Source organism: Manis pentadactyla, chromosome 4, assembly GCF_030020395.1.
Source record: "Manis pentadactyla isolate mManPen7 chromosome 4, mManPen7.hap1, whole genome shotgun sequence".
NCBI classification, from domain to species: Eukaryota; Metazoa; Chordata; class Mammalia; order Pholidota; family Manidae; genus Manis; species Manis pentadactyla.
Genome location: NC_080022.1, coordinates 135177862 through 135192962, shown reverse-complemented (window position 1 = coordinate 135192962; position 15101 = coordinate 135177862). Strand labels below are relative to the sequence as shown.

The following is a 15101-nucleotide window of genomic DNA, read 5'->3' as shown; positions in this document are numbered from 1 at the left end:
AATAGTATTCCATTGTATATATGTACCACATCTTCTTTATCCATTCATCTGCAGATGGACACTTAGGTTGCTTCCATATCTTGGCTATTGTAAAAAGTGCTGCAATGAACACAGGGGTGCATATGTCTTTTTGAATCTGAGAAGTTGTATTCTTTGGGTATATTCCAAGAAGTGGGATTCCAGGATCAAACAGTATTTCTATTTTTAGTTTTTTGAGGAACCTCCATATTGCTTTCCACAATGGTTGAACTAGCTTACATTCCCACCAGCAGTGTAGGAGGGTTCCCCTTTCTCCACATCCTCGCCAGCATTTGTTGTTCTTAGTCTTTTCAATGCTGGCCATCCTTACTGGTGTGTGGTGATATCTCATTGTGGTTTTAATTTACATTTCCTTAATGATTAGTGATGTGGCGCATCTTTTCATGTGTCTGTTGGCCATCTGAATTTCTTCTTTGGTGAACCATCTCTTCATGTCCTCTGCCCATTTGTTAATCGGGTTATTTGCTTTTTGGGTGTTGAGGTGTGTAAGTTCTTTATATATTTTGGATGTTAATCCCTTGTCGGATATGTCATTTACAAATATATTCTCCCATACTGTAGGATGCCTTTTCGTTTTGTTGAGGATGTCCTTTGCTGTACAAAAACGTTTTAGCTTGATGTAGCCCCATGTACCACCTCTTCTTTATCCATTCATCTACTGATGGACACTTAGGTTCCTTCCATTTCTTGGCTATTGTAAGTAGTGTTGCAATAAACATAGGGGTGCTTATGTCTTTTTCAAATTGGGCTGCTGCATTCTTAGGGTAAATTCCTAGAAGTGGAATTCCTGGGTCAAATGATATTTCTATTTTGAGCTTTTTGAGGAACCTCCATACTGCTTTCCACAATGGTTGAACTAGTTTACATTCCCACCAGCAGTGTAGGAGGGTTCCCCTTTCTCCACAACCTCGCCAACATTTGTTGTTGTGTGTTTTTTGAATGGTGGCGATCCTTACTGGTGTGAGGTGATATCTCATTGTGGTTTTAATTTGCATTTCTCTGATGACTAGCAATGTGGAGCATCTTTTCATGTGTCTGTTGGCCATCTGAATTTCTTCTTTGGAGAACTGTCTGTTCAGCTCCTCTGCCCATTTTTTTAAAAGATTTTTTTATTTAACAAAAATGTTACAAAGTATATCAGATGGCTAATTATAGCTCCCAGAAACAAAAGCCACACCCAAATTTATTGCATTCATCTCATAAGGAATGTTATGATGAAATCATGGTCCCATACACTCAATAACAAAGCAGCAGACCTTCCAATACCTGCAAAATAAATTTCAAATTCGAATTTTGGTTCATTTAAAGATTCATGCTGCTTTGCTTTCCAGCAGAAGACACAAAATACTAGATTTGCAATCATTGAAAAAACTCAAAATTATCTAGGAACACATTACTTCCAGATTCCCATTACGATGCCTTTCTACTCATTTTCTTGTTTCGTTTTTCTAAGTTGAATATCTATAGCCACATTCCTATGCCAAAAAATTAGATCATTTGCAGCAGTGGTGAAAATCAGGAATGTCTACAGGTTCAACAGTAGAATATTACCAAATTATAGAATATCTATATAAATAGCATCTATACAGCCATTCAGAAAATCATGTTACTATACCTACTATATGATTCAGCCATTGTACTCCTAAGCATTTAACCAAGAGAAAAGAAAGCATATGTCTATACATAGACTTATACAGGAATATTCATAGCAGCATCATTTGTAATAGCCAAAAACTGGAGACAACCCAAATGTCCACAAATTGTGGGAGTATCTTTATAGTGGAATACTGTTCAGCAAGGAAAAAGAACACATAGTTGATAAACTCAAAGACATGGATGAATCTATCAAGACAAAAAAAAGAGTACATATCCATTTACATAACACTCAAATACAAACTATAGTGACAAAAAGCCGATCAGTGGTTGCCTGGTAGTGGGAAGTGCGGGGTGGGAGGTAAGGAGGACCAGGAGGATTACACAGGAGCAAACGGAAAATTCTAGGGGTGATGGATAACTTCACCATCTTGACTGGAAAATGGTCTCTTGGATGTACACATATGTCACAGCTTATCAAATTGTGTACCTTAAATATGTTCAGTGTTTGGGTGTCAATTATACCTCAGAAAGCTATATTTTTAAATCATGTATTAGGAAAATATGTTAAAAGTAAATGAAATTATACATAATTGTTATTAAATGATGAAGCATATTTTAAAACAGCATGAAAAGTATGACTCCAGTTATTTTTTTAAATGCTTATATATTTGTGTGTGTGAGTGCACAAACGTGCGCACTCACACACACACACACACATACACCCAGAAGACTACAAGGATAACCTCCAAAATGTTAACAGTGAGTACTTCTTAGTGGTGGAGTTTTCTCCTTTCTGTATTTTCTATTTTATAATGAACCTGTTTTTAATTAGTGGAGCAAGTAAAGCAAAAATCTAATTTTGGGAAGGTTGGGAAAGAAAAATATATGAATGTCTTCATTGTAAGTTCTGCCATCCAAAGTGATAATGAACTTGGGGACATGGCCTGGAATGTCATAACCACCTCCACACTCCAAGCTCCCAAAGCTGCCATCAGACACTAGCGCCATATTTTCAAACACCACGTATTGAATGTTTTATTCTAAGCTTAATACCCTTAATCTGAATATTCTAGAATTCACACCAGACCATGGCTGAAGTGCCACATCTACTTGTGCAAAAAGAGATACATAAAAGGGTATATTCTTCTGCTTACCTGCAGACATTTGGAGGGACAAATAGTGATTAGGTGGCATTTATAGTTTCTCTAAATGGGTAAGGGTATCTAAATGGGTAACGGATATGGATATATATATATATATATATATATATCTCACATCTGCATTAGATTTGAATGTCTTAATAGGTTTTAGTTTCAGCTTTTTCCTTAATGGATAAGTAATAACTCCTCTCTAGGGCTCAGTTTGCTGGTATGTAAAATAAGAGAGTGGACTGATATTTAAGTTTCCTCCTTAAATTGATAATTAAATTATTGCCTCTAACAATTTATGATTCTATGCACAATCATCAAAGTATCAAAAGGGAGAAACTGTATATATCACATAAGGAGGTGATTTTTTCTTCCATTTATTGGAGATAATGGAGGAATATATTTTGTAACTTTGTACAGCTTCTTAAGCTCCCCCATCTACTATCCAAAAGGGGTGTGACTGTAAATGGTTACCAAATACTTTATAATTTTTCTAATTTTGGTATCATTAATCTACAATTACATGAAGAACATTATGTTTACTAGGCTCCCCCCTTCACCAAGTCCCCCCGACATACCTCTTCACAGTCACTGTCCATCAGCGTAGTAAGATGCTGTAAAATCACTACTTGTCTTCTCTGTGTTGTAGAGCCCGCCCCATACCCCACCCACCCATTGTACTTACTAATTGTAATGCCCCCTTTCTTTTTCCCGCCCTTATCCCTCCCTACCCACCCATCCTCCCCAGTCCCTTTCCCTTTGGTAACTGTTAGTCCATTCATAGGTTCTGTGATTCTGCTGCTGTTTTGTTCCTTCAGTTTTTCTTTGCTCTTATACTCCACATATGAGTGAAATCATTTGGTACTTGTCTTTCTCCACCTGGCTTATTGTAAATGGTAGGATTTGTTTTCTTCTTATGGCTGAATAATATTCCATTGTGTATATGTACCACGTCTTCTTTATTCATTCATCTACTGATGGACATTTAGGTTGCTTCCATTTCTTGGCTATTGTAAATAGTGCTGCAATAAACATAAGGGTGCATCTGTCTTTTTCAAACTGGGCTGCTGCATTCTTAGGGTAAATTCCTAGAAGTGGAATTCCTGGGTCAAATGGTATTTCTATTTTAAGCATTTTGAGGAACCTCCATACTGCTTTCCACAATGGTTGAACTAATTTACATTCCCACCAGCAATGTAGGAGTGTTCCCCTTTCTCCACAACCTCGCCAACATTTGTTGTTGTTTGTCTTTTGGATGGTGGCCATCCTTACTGCTGTGAGGTGATATCTCATGTGGTTTTAATTTGCATTTCCTGATGACAAGCGATGTGGAGCATCTTTTCATGTGTCTGTTGGCCATCTGAATTTCTTCTTTAGAGAACTGTCTATTCAGCTCCTCTGTCCATTTTTTAATTGGATTATTTGCTTTTTGTTTGTTGAGGTGTGTGAGCTCTTTATATATTTTGGATGTCAACCCTTTATTGGATCTGTCATTTATGAATATATTCTCCCATACTGTAGGGTACCTTTTTGTTCTATTGATGGTGTCCCTTGCTGTACAGAAGCTTTTCGGCTTGATATAGTCCCACCTGTTCATTTTTGCTTTTGCTTCCCTTGCCTGGGGAGATGTTCATGAAGAAGTCACTCATGTTTATGTCTAAGAGACTTTTGCCTATGTTTTTTTCTAAGAGTTTTATGGTTTCATGACTTACATTCAGGTCTTTGATCCATTTCTAATTTGCTTTTGTGTATGGGGTTAGACAGTGATCCAGTTTCATTCTCTTACATGTAGCTGTCCAGTTTTGCCAGCACCATCTGTTGAAGAGACTGTCATTTCCCAATTGTATGTCCATGGCTCCTTTATCGTATATTAATGACCATATATGTTTGGGTTAATGTTTGCATCTCTATTCTGTTCCACTGGTCTGTGGCTCTGTTCTTGTGCCAGTACCAAATTGTCTTGATTACTGTGGCTTTGTAGTAGAGCTTGAAGTTGGGGAGCAAGATCTCCCCGACTTTATTCTTCCTTCTCAAGATTGCTTTGGCTATTCGGGGTCTTTGGTGTTTCCATATGAATTTTTGAACTATTTTTTCCAGTTCATTGAAGAATGCTGTTGGTAATTTGATAGGGATTGCATCAAATCTGTATATTGCTTTGGGCAGGATGGCCATTTTGACGATATTAATTCTTCCTAGCCAGGAGCATGGGATGAGTTTCCATTTGTTAGTGTCCTCTTTAATTTCTCTTAAGAGTGTCTTGTAGTTTTCAGGGTATAGGTCTTTCACTTCCTTGGCTAGGTTTATTCCTAGGTATTTTATTCTTTTTGATGCTATTGTGAATGGAATTGTTTTCTTGATTTCTCTTTCTATTAGTTCATTGTTAGTGTATAGGAAAGCCACATATTTCTGTGTGTTAATTTTGTATCCTGCAACTTTGCTGAATTCCGATATCAGTTCTAGTAGTTGTGGAGTGGAGTCTTTAGGATTTTTTATGTACAATATCATGTCATCTGCAAATGGTGACAGTTTCACTTCTTCTTTACCAATCTGGATTCCTTGTATTTCTTTGTTTTGTCTATTTGCTGTAGCTAGGACCTCCAGTACTATGTTGAATAACAGTGGGGAGAGTGGGCATCCCTGTCTTGTTCCCGATCTCAGAGGAAAAGCTTTCAGCCTCTCGCTGTTCAGTATGATGTTAGCTGTGGGTTTATCATATATGGCCTTTATTATGTTGAGGTACTTGCCCTCTATACCCATTTTGTTGAGAGTTTTTATCATGAATGAATGGATGTTGAATTTTGTCAAATGCTTTTTCAGCATCTATGGAGATGATCATGTGGTTTTTGTCCTTCTTTTTGTTGATGTGGTGGATGATGTTGATGGATTTTCGAATGTTGTACCATCCTTGCATCCCTGAGATGAATCCCACTTGATCATGGTGTATGATCTTCTTGATAAATTTTTAATTAGGTTTGCTAGTATTTTTTTTAGTATTTTTGCATCTATATTCATCAGGGATATTGGTCTGTAATTTTCCTTTTTTGTGGGGTCTTTGCCTGGTTTTGGTATTAGAGTGATGCTGGCTTCATAGAATAAGTTTGGAAGTATTCCCTCCTCTTCTCAGGTGGGTTTTTAGGGAACACGTGCAGGACGATGGAACAAAAAGACCACAGGCTGGGGTGTTACAGGTTTGCCTCTCGGCCTACCACTTGTAGTCTGTGTTGCTAGGCAAGCTGCTCAATCCTTCTGAGTGTCAGCTCTAAAACGGGCATAGTTATAACTGCCTGGCAGGGTTGGCTATCAGGACTAAATGAAACGAGGTTGCTAAAGCAGCACAGTGCCTGGCACACAGTAAACCCTCAATGTTAGCTATTATTATGACTAATAAATCATCTGGCCCCAGTAATGAGAGAAGGATGTTTTTTTTTAAATTAAGGTATCATCGATATACAATCTTACGACAGTTTCACATGAGCAACATTGCGGTTTCAACATTCACGCGTATTATCAACCCACACACCCACCCCATTGCAATCAGTGTCCATCAGCGTAGTAAGATTCTACAGAGTCACTACTTGTCTTCTCTGTGCTGCGCTGCCTTCCCCGAGACCTACCTATATTGTGTGTGCTAATTATATTGCCCCTTAATCCTCTTCTCCCTCCCTGCCCACCCACCCTCTCCAACCCCTTCCCTTTGGTAATCGCTAGTCCCTTTCTTGGAGTCTGTGAGTCTGCTGCTGTTTTTGTTCGAGAGAAGGATCTTTTTAACGTACGAAAGTCAGCTAATAAATGTAGAAGGAAAGACAGAGTTAGGAAATTACCATTTTTCATTTCCTTACAAGGTGCTCCATTTTGGGTGGCGAGCGAGGGGGAGTGGGACCGCCGACTGCTCTCCTCACACGCCTTCGTTGTTAGGTCTCCAGAGCTCCTGTGGGCTTTCGCCTTGCTAAGTCATCAGCAGTTCTCAGTTCGAGCACACTCAGCTTCTGCAAGGGCTGGCGACTTGTCCGTCTCTGTCTTGGCACACGTGACACAGGGACCGCTCAGGCAGAAAGTGGGGCAGTGCGCAGGAAGGCCGGCGGAGGGCGACGCGCAGATTTGCAGCTGGGGCGCGCTTCTGCGGGGTGCGCAGTGGTGGTACCGCCCAAATTACAAGCAGGCGGAGAAGCTTGTTACATTCACAAAGACACTGTAATGGAAAGAGATGTAAAGCAAGACAATTCCCACTGGAAAAGACAAGGCCTACGGGGTGACTGGCGCGGATTTCTTTGTTGTTGTTGTTGTTTTTAAATATACGGGAAGCAGCAAAAATACACATGGCTCCGGGCTTGTAGTGACTGTTTAGAAATCTGGAGAATATTTGTATTTAATACACATGTGTTCTACTTCACGTTGACATAGAACATCAGAGATGATCAAAAGCATAAAAAAAATTTGTATCGACATTCTGAATAGAAAGGGACAGGAATGGAAACTAATTTAAGAAAAAGAAAACGAAAGAAAAAAGAAAGAAATAGCTTTTACTTGAAAAAGTAACTCAGCCCTTTGGACAGCAGTATAGTTAGAGGTACAGCTAAAGAGAACATTTAGCCCCAAAACAGGAGTTTCAAGAATTTATGCCATAGACCTAATTCGGAGGGCAAAGAAAAAAGGATGAGAAAAGATGCTTATGGTAACATTAAAAAAAAAAAGGTGCAGACAACGAGATAACTAAAATGTCTAACTTTAGATGAGCTGTTTAATAGTTGATAGAATTGTTCTCGAATTTTAGGTGATCATTACAAGAATTATAGAATTATATTTCTATTTCTATTACAATTATAGGTAAAAATAATGGAGTCCGTTATTATGGATAACAATGGTAAGTGGAAGTTAAATTGCCAAAAAGTAAAACAGGGTTTAGTATGATTATGTTACCATTATTACTTTAAAATTATTAATTATTACTACATACTTTCTAGTAAGAATATTTATTGCTCCAAATACGTTTTCTGAGCAAGAATTCGGGGCTGTTCATGAACAATTTCTGTGTTAGGATACCTAAAATATCTATGAGATTAAAAGTATTAACTATTTTAATCCGTTGATTTGAAGGAAACAGTTAAGTTGAAAATAGAATTTCCAAAATTTGTATTTTAGGAGAGAATTCAGAGAATTTAGGCAGAACAAAGAAATACTGAGATTCAGGTATTTCTCCTATAAAAAACAAGGTTATTTTCTTTTCCGAAAAATGTCATCGCAGGCTGTACAACACAGAGAAGACAAGCAGTGATTCCAGAGCATCTTACTACGCTGATGGACAGTGACTGTAAGGGGGTATGTGGGAGGGACTTGGTGATGGGGGGGTCTAGTAAACATAGTGTTCCTCATGTAATTGTAGATTAATGGTATCAAAAAGAAAAAATGTCGTTCCAAAACCTAGATACCGAAAACTAGTGCTCTTGACCCCGACGTGATTTGAACACGCAACCTTCTGATCTGGAGTCAGACGCGCTACCGTTGCGCCACGAGGCCTTCCTGACTGTTTTGCTTGACAGGTGCCATGAAGAGAAACATCATCAGCAGTAAGGGGCCGAGTTTTAGGCTCATGTCCCGCCCCTAATGTTCCGTTACTTTTTCTTGGAGCGGCGAATGGGCTGGGTGCTCGCCCTGGTAGGAATTCAACGTCTTCCTCCGGACAATTGTGCTTGGACAAACTTGGCTTTAGGCTCAATTCTTTAACCTTGGGACACATTGAGCTCAGTCAACAGAGAAGGTAATTCATGTGTTTGGGACATTTCTGGGCATGATAAAGCCGTCTTGGTGTCACTGTAGTCCTCGCCCCATAGACAATTTTAGATTCAATTCCAGCTCTTCCAGTAATTTAGAAAACCTGTTTACATAGCTCCTCTGAGCCATGGTTTCCTCATCTGTAAACAGGGTGTAATCACACGGTTTCTTGCGGGGTGACCAGAGGGCACTGGCAGGAATGGGAGCCGGTGGCCGCTCAAAGGGGTGATCAGCAGACGGCAGCCTTACTTTTACCGTGGCCTTATTCGTGTTTGCACCTCTGTTAGGCCCTGGCTCAGCTTTTGAAAAGCGTAATTCTAGCCAGAACTCTGCCAAATAACTACGTCTTAAATACTTTGGGGAAGACTCTTTCGGTGCATGGCGTTGGTGGTATAGTGGTGAGCATAGCTGCCTTCCAAGCAGTTGACCCGGGTTCGATTCCCGGCCAACGCAAACGCCGTTCTTTTTTCAAAAACCTTTCCCTGGTGCGCACGTCAAGGTTGGGGAACCGACCCGTTCATGAGGCAATCCTCCGGACCCTTTTCGTAGGAAAGACCGCACCGGAATCTCCTCCCCGATGTGGCTTCTTCGTGGATCTCTGTGCCAATCCACAGACATTGAAAAAGGGAGATGAAAGGCAGCAAAAACCTCAGTGTGGGCTTCTTGATGGTACCTGGCAAGAACTCGGACGCCGCGCGGGTGCTGGCGGAAGCTACTCTATGTCAAGCTGAGGCTGGAAACGAGCATTTTATGTTAAGAGAGCACGGTGCGGCAGACCCAGTCAGGCCAAGGGATTACACGGGCTGCGTCAGTTTTGGGCTGTTTGCACATCTGTGTTGTCAACGAACATGTCTACTAAGCATATTGAACAGAGAATACTAATTTAGCCAGATATTTAAAACGCAAGTTTCTTAAAATAAGACATATATTGAAATATAGACTTGTAGGTGGAGTGAGGACAAGCTACCCTTTTCCTTTCTTTTAAAAAAATCTCCATCCAGGACCTAGAATAGGTACTTCCTGAGTAAGTAGGATTTACTAAAATAGATTAGTATGGGAAGAAAAACGGCCTCCCCGTCGGGGAATCGAACCCCGGTCTCCCGCGTGACAGGCGGGGATACTCACCACTATACTAACGAGGAATAAGTCAGATGACTAGCTCTCCAAACCCTTGGTCTGATTTCTTTCACCCAGTTCAGAGTACGTATTAGGGGTTCCTGCAGGGAGATGAGAAGGGCGTTCATTCTCTTTCCAAATACCGAGAAAAGCTAACCAGGATCTATACAGTGAACCCGAGTTCCCAGAAGGGCGGAAACGAGCAGGAGTGACCGAGACAGACTGCCTCCAAGACTGCAGACACCTGAGTTCTGATAGTCTCTGGTGTTTCCCAACACACCCCTGAGTAGGTCCCACCCATTTCACTTCCTGTCCTTCAAAAGTATGGGTAGAAGTGCATCAATCTAACCAAAACCAGACTGTGGCGGCCGAGGAGAAGCACCAAGCAAAGAAAGGAGAAAGTGCCTTGCCCAGACCTCATCGCGCCTGTACTCCCCTGAAATGCCAGGAAAGATTGCAATCCCCAGTAGGTTATTCCTACTACCTGAGTGTCCATTCAGTACAAAAGAGCTCATAGCACTCTTCCTCCGAAATCTCGGTTTTCTCAGCGCAGCCTCTGCGGCATTGTTTATTGAATTAACAAGCAGTTTAGGATGTTTCTGGGCTCTGCGAAAACTAAAGGGCTCGTCCGGGATTTGAACCCGGGACCTCTCGCACCCGAAGCGAGAATCATACCCCTAGACCAACGAGCCGACGAGAGACATCTTTCACGGATATCTTTAGAGGTCGTACAGGGCTTGCGGCCGCGCTAAGGCCACTGCTTAGGGTGCAGCGCTCAGGGACCACCCGCCCAGTCACTGAATACTCTGAAATGGTATCTGGGGATCTCTCCGTTTGGGGCTTGTGAGCTCCGACCGACTCCCCCCAGAAAATAACGTCGGGGAAGTAGGAGGGAGTGGTCTCGGTTTTGTCCCGGCGCAGCCATCCTGGACTACTAAGGACGCCTGAGTTCCCCACTGTCACTGTCTCGGCCTCATTCTACAGCCTGCGGTCCCAACTCTTCCGTCCCCGCTCTCCGTCCTCAAACTCAGCCTCCTGGCTCCCAGCTTTGAAGCAAGTGGTGGAGTTGCCTGGTTGGGGACAATTAGCCCTGAGATCCCTATGTGAACGCCCACCCCTCTTTAGGTCCCTGCATCTGTCCATCCTCTTGGAGTGTCGGGCAGAACTAGCTCTTGGGCCAGACACTTCGATAGCCCCCGGTCTCTCCAGACTGGGTGGCAGTGCCCAGGTGAGGGAATAATTCCCGAGACCAAGAAGGCCCACGGAAGAGGCATCATTGAGATGAGTGGCTGAAGGGGCGGGCTTAGAGGACAGGCTTTCCAACCTTCATGAGTGGGACGGGGCTCTAGGCCGTGCGACAAGGATCGTCCCTGTCGCCTATCATTCCTACCAGCACTGGTACCCGACTTCCTGCCAGTAAGATCACGTTACCCCTACCCTCCCGTCTAGCCTCGGCTCCCCGGTTACCTCCTAGGATGGCCAGGAAGGGGACCCTTCTACCTGCTGCCTAAGACCCCCAGAAAGTGAGGGGCTCTGAGGCAAGCGCGCGCGCGAGTGTGGTCCAAGGCCAGCTGATTTGGCCTTGGAGTCTCGCAGAGTCTCCCGGACTGCTCCGTGAGATTCTCAGCTCTGAGTCCACTAGCCATACTCTCAAGCGCTGCCAAGGGCCCCGGCAGGACCTGGTGGGATCAGTTGCAGGCCAGACGTTCTGCCTTCCGTGGCTTAGGACTTGCTTTGGAGAGTTCACTCAGCAGGGTTCTGACCTGCACAGGCCCTCGACCCCCTGGTAGCATCTCTGGGCTAAACCATCTTGTTCCACACCCCAGTCTTGTGATTTGTGGGGCCTGGCCCTTCCCAGTGCCCAACCCACAGATACGATTTCAAGGAAGGGTTCAACTCTTTGATTTTTCTTTCCCAGGTATCTTTGGCCAGGCACTGGGGGAGGGCATCAGAGAGCAGCCCATCCTTTGCTTTCAGGAGGATTAAGTGCTCAGGGCTGATCTTCTGGCATCTCCCTGTGGCACCCTTTCCCAATTTCTGTCTTCCTCCTCTTGGGCCCCAGCTTTTTAAGAAGTCTCATCACCCATTGCCTATCTGGCCTAAGGCACTAATTGGCAGAAGTGGAGCCCTAAATCCCCTATAGAATAGGATGAAAGCTATGACCCTTTTCCTAGAAAAAATGCATACAATATCAGGGAGTTCACAGACACTCTGAAGTCCCATCTATGGACCCCACTTTTAGAATCCAAAAACTAAGGTATAAACAACTGACCATTTAGACTTTGGTGCAAGTATTTTGCATCTTAACAGGAGTCAAAGCTTTGCACAGGAAGATTTAGTTCTAAGGTATAACTTTGGGCAGTCAGTTGTTTGAAAGAGGTGGGAAAGAGTGAAAAGATATTCTTGGTGAATTTGAGGTGGTGGCACCCACCCCCAGTACTTCCCTAGTACAATCTTGCATCATCCTGAATTTCTCCCTATCTTCCAATTCCACATCCTATCAGTTACTGAGTGCTTTTTATTTTTATCCTAAACATGTTTTGAATTCATTCCCTTCTCTCTGTCTCCTCTACAACTGCCCTGGTGCAAACCTTTGACATTTCTATAACCAATTCCTGTCTCCTTCCCACCAAACCTACTCTCTGATCCCTTGTATTATTCTTCTATGTAGCATTTATATAGAATATTATATAATTTAATTAAAATTTCTTTGTTTTGTTTATTGTTCCCTGCTGTATTCTCAGTGCCTAGAACAATGGCTGCTACAAAGTAGTTGTTTAATAGGACATATACCAAGTTTCCACCTGATATTCAAGACTTAGTTCACCTCCTCCAGAAAGCCTCCTCTGATCAGTCTCTACTCTAAGGCCTGAGGAGATGCCACTTCTCTTCATGTCCTCACAGCACCTTGCCCTTGTCCATACCACATTGTGTTGTGTGTTCTTTCCTGTGAGCTCTTAGAGAAAAAGGGCTGTGCTTTATTCATTTGGTAATGTACAGCATGCAGCCCAATACTTGACACAAATCTGGTCTCAGTGGTGCTGCACCACTTTCATGACCTACCTCCCCAAGACAGCAATTTCTTTAAGGCTAACACTTTTGCTCAGAAATTTTACGGTGGTTCCCGGGGCCAAAGGATGGTGTCTAGACCTTTCTGCCAACCTTCCAAGGAGGTTTAGGCCCTCCGAACCGCCCACAGATCCTGCTTCTTGCCTCCTTCTCATAGCATTTACTTCTACTCTCACCAGCCTGGCTTCAGTGCTGCAGAGATGCGCCCTGTCCTGCACCGCGGTTCTCTGGAGACCCCACCCGGGAATGCGCTCTCTTCTATTCCAATGCTGTCCACATACACATACCAGTCCCAGACCTTCAGCGACCTCTTGGAGGAAACCAGATGGTGCCAGGCCACCCATATCTCTGCTAACTCCTAACCCTGACTGCCAGCTTATGGAGACCAATGAAGATAACTATAGGTGAAGGGCCTGGTACAGGGAAGGCACATAAAGATGCACACACACCCCAGTTTTAATTTTAAAAAATAACAAACATACATAATTCTGAGATCCCCCCCCAAAACCGAAAGAACTGCTATGAAAACCAAACAAAGCAGACCGACTCAGGTTCTAGGGGATGTCCTGGGACAGAGACAGGGCGCTGGGGCGGCCCTTCTCCCCAGGGTCTGGGGTGCCGGCGGGGGTGTGGCATGCGGCTGCGAAAAGAAAGGTGGAGGCCAATTCACAGCTGAGCTTTTGCAGCAGCAGTCACAGGGAACTGGCAGCCCATCTTGGTAGGAAATCTGGATGCGAACTCTAGTCTAAAAACAATGGAAATATCCATTAAGGAATATATTCACTGACAAAACGTAACGTAAGTTTTCCTCCCAACGAATTTTAAAGGCACCGCTGGGATTCGAACCCAGGATCTCCTGTTTACTAGACAGGCGCTTTAACCAACTAAGCCACGGCGCCAAACACGCCAGCTTGTTTTCCAAGATTGTACTATAAAAACATAGAGCATGACTTCACGTTTCTCTAAAATTACTTTCCGGAAAACAAACTTGGTGTCAAACATCCACCTATGGAACCCCTTCCAAATGTTGAATAAATCACAGATGTGACCAGCAGTACATAGTTGAGATGCTAAAAGAAATGCGTAGTCGGCAGGACTCGAACCTGCGCGGGGAGACCCCAATGGATTTCTAGTCCATCGCCTTAACCACTCGGCCACGACTACACCGTAGTGACGACTTCTTTCGTCCCTAGCCCTTTTTAGTCGTGTTGCCCCGCTAACAATACTTTTATAAATCTATGGTTTCAGGCAGAGTCGACCAGCCAACCGGAGCGCAGAAGCAGGCTAGAATCGGAATCTACCGCCCTGCGCCCGGCTCCGCCTCTAGGTAATCCTCGTCCCGGATCTTTCCCATTCTCCCACTGACCACAAGGACGCTCTCCCAGGGCAGAGAAGGCTCAGTAGCCGCCGAGGAACGTTTCCTGCCCCAGGCCAGCGAACTCTCTTCCAAGCCTTGCTGTGCGCTACAAATTCAGATTTTGAGAAGCAGTAAGATCCATGTCATTTGCAATAAAAGGTCGAGTTGCTCCCGGAAGAAACCAGATAATGGCAGGTACGGGTTAACCGAAAAAAGAAACAACTGGCCCGTACGGGGATCGAACCCGCGACCTTGGCGTTATTAGCACCACGCTCTAACCAACTGAGCTAACCGGCCAAGGTGTATGCGAGCTTTCTCGGATCTCTACATATGTATCAGAAAGTGCAGGCAAGACCATTTTAAGCTGCAGAACACAGTTGGACTAGCCAACCCAGACTTCCCAAATACAAACTGAAGTGATCCCTTATGGCCGAGAAGGAATGCCCTCTGGACTACTCTAACACTGGTGAGTACGCTCTACTGTTCCATCTAGGGGGCAGCTCCCAGTAAAGAAATGCGAGAACACCAGTCAAATGCATGAGCTCTCCTAAAGAATTGTTCCTGCAACCCTAGTGTCAGTAAAATTGTAGTATTTCCAGAGTATCTCTCCTAGTTTTAGTGCAACTACATATCAACAGGTGTTCCTCAGGGGTGGAAAACAGTTCCTCTCCATATCAGTGGGTGATTACCTGGGCAATTGAGGGCCTACCTGAGAGGTTAGGGGAAGGTCTTGCTTGCCTCTGCCCAACAGGAAAGAGAAATGGCCCAGGACCACAGTTTGTAAGCTATAAATGGGTTTTAAACTTTATTTCTCCCTTTGACTTGATTTCAGTTTTAGAGGTATTTTGCCCCAGGATTTCCTCTCCCTGGTGTTACACCTAGCTTTGTGGGTTCTGACTTAGGAGTCTACATGTTGATTAAACATCTGCCTTAGGCCTGGCCCAAGGGAATCCCACAGCACTGACCCCTTGACTGGAGTGCTACATGACCTCAGCATCCTCACAAGC

General features: G+C 43.5%; 7 non-coding genes across 7 annotated transcripts; 1 reads left to right on the top strand and 6 right to left on the bottom strand.

Annotated features, from left to right (window-relative positions):
* Positions 1-8225: 8225 nt before the first annotated feature.
* On the bottom strand, positions 8226-8297 carry TRNAW-CCA (transfer RNA tryptophan (anticodon CCA)). Its single transcript has one exon. It is a non-coding gene; the product is annotated as a tRNA-Trp (tRNA).
* Positions 8298-8933: 636 nt separating this feature from the next.
* TRNAG-UCC (transfer RNA glycine (anticodon UCC)) lies at positions 8934-9005 on the top strand. Its single transcript has one exon. It is a non-coding gene; the product is annotated as a tRNA-Gly (tRNA).
* A 617-nt stretch (positions 9006-9622) lies between these two features.
* TRNAD-GUC (transfer RNA aspartic acid (anticodon GUC)) lies at positions 9623-9694 on the bottom strand. The gene has a single exon. It is a non-coding gene; the product is annotated as a tRNA-Asp (tRNA).
* Positions 9695-10288: 594 nt separating this feature from the next.
* On the bottom strand, positions 10289-10360 carry TRNAP-CGG (transfer RNA proline (anticodon CGG)). Its single transcript has one exon. It is a non-coding gene; the product is annotated as a tRNA-Pro (tRNA).
* Positions 10361-13562: 3202 nt separating this feature from the next.
* TRNAT-AGU (transfer RNA threonine (anticodon AGU)) lies at positions 13563-13636 on the bottom strand. Its single transcript has one exon. It is a non-coding gene; the product is annotated as a tRNA-Thr (tRNA).
* A 183-nt stretch (positions 13637-13819) lies between these two features.
* Positions 13820-13901, bottom strand: TRNAS-AGA (transfer RNA serine (anticodon AGA)). The gene has a single exon. It is a non-coding gene; the product is annotated as a tRNA-Ser (tRNA).
* A 416-nt stretch (positions 13902-14317) lies between these two features.
* TRNAI-AAU (transfer RNA isoleucine (anticodon AAU)) lies at positions 14318-14391 on the bottom strand. Its single transcript has one exon. It is a non-coding gene; the product is annotated as a tRNA-Ile (tRNA).
* Between the last annotated feature and the right edge of the window lie 710 nt (positions 14392-15101).